Source organism: Puntigrus tetrazona, chromosome 18 (assembly GCF_018831695.1).
Source record: "Puntigrus tetrazona isolate hp1 chromosome 18, ASM1883169v1, whole genome shotgun sequence".
NCBI lineage: Eukaryota > Metazoa > Chordata > Actinopteri > Cypriniformes > Cyprinidae > Puntigrus > Puntigrus tetrazona.
Window position 1 is genome coordinate 16,245,869 of NC_056716.1, and position 538 is coordinate 16,246,406.

Consider the following 538-nt stretch of genomic DNA (forward strand, 5'->3'; position numbering starts at 1 on the left):
CACACACTCACACACACACACACTCACACTCACACACACTCACACACACACTCTCACACACACACACTGACACACGCACTCACACACTCACACACACACACACTCACACTCACACACACACTCACACTCACACTCACACACACACTCACACACTCACACACACACACTGACACATTCACACACACACTCACACTCACACACACACTCACACTCACACACACACACACACACACACTCTCTCACACTCACACTCTCACTCACACTCACACACACTCTCACTCACACTCTCACTCACACACACACACACACTCTCAGTGTGATGGAGCAGTCTGTGTAATGACAGAGCATCTCCAGCTGCAGGAGTAACGTGAAAGAGCGAGCGATGATGGAGGAGAAGAGAGGGATGTTTGGCTCAGGAAACGTTTGGAGTGGATCAAATCATAGCACACATTCTTTCCACACAAACACAGCCAACACACATCAGCTGAAGACCACTGACCCACTTACACACACACACACACACACACACACACACACA

General features: G+C 49.4%; 1 protein-coding gene across 1 annotated transcript in view; it reads right to left on the reverse strand.

Moving 5' to 3' along the window:
- The window catches only part of LOC122362748 (fibulin-2-like), a 16,006-nt gene that overhangs the window by 11,547 nt on the left and 3,921 nt on the right, over window positions 1–538 (reverse strand). The window lies entirely within an intron of this gene.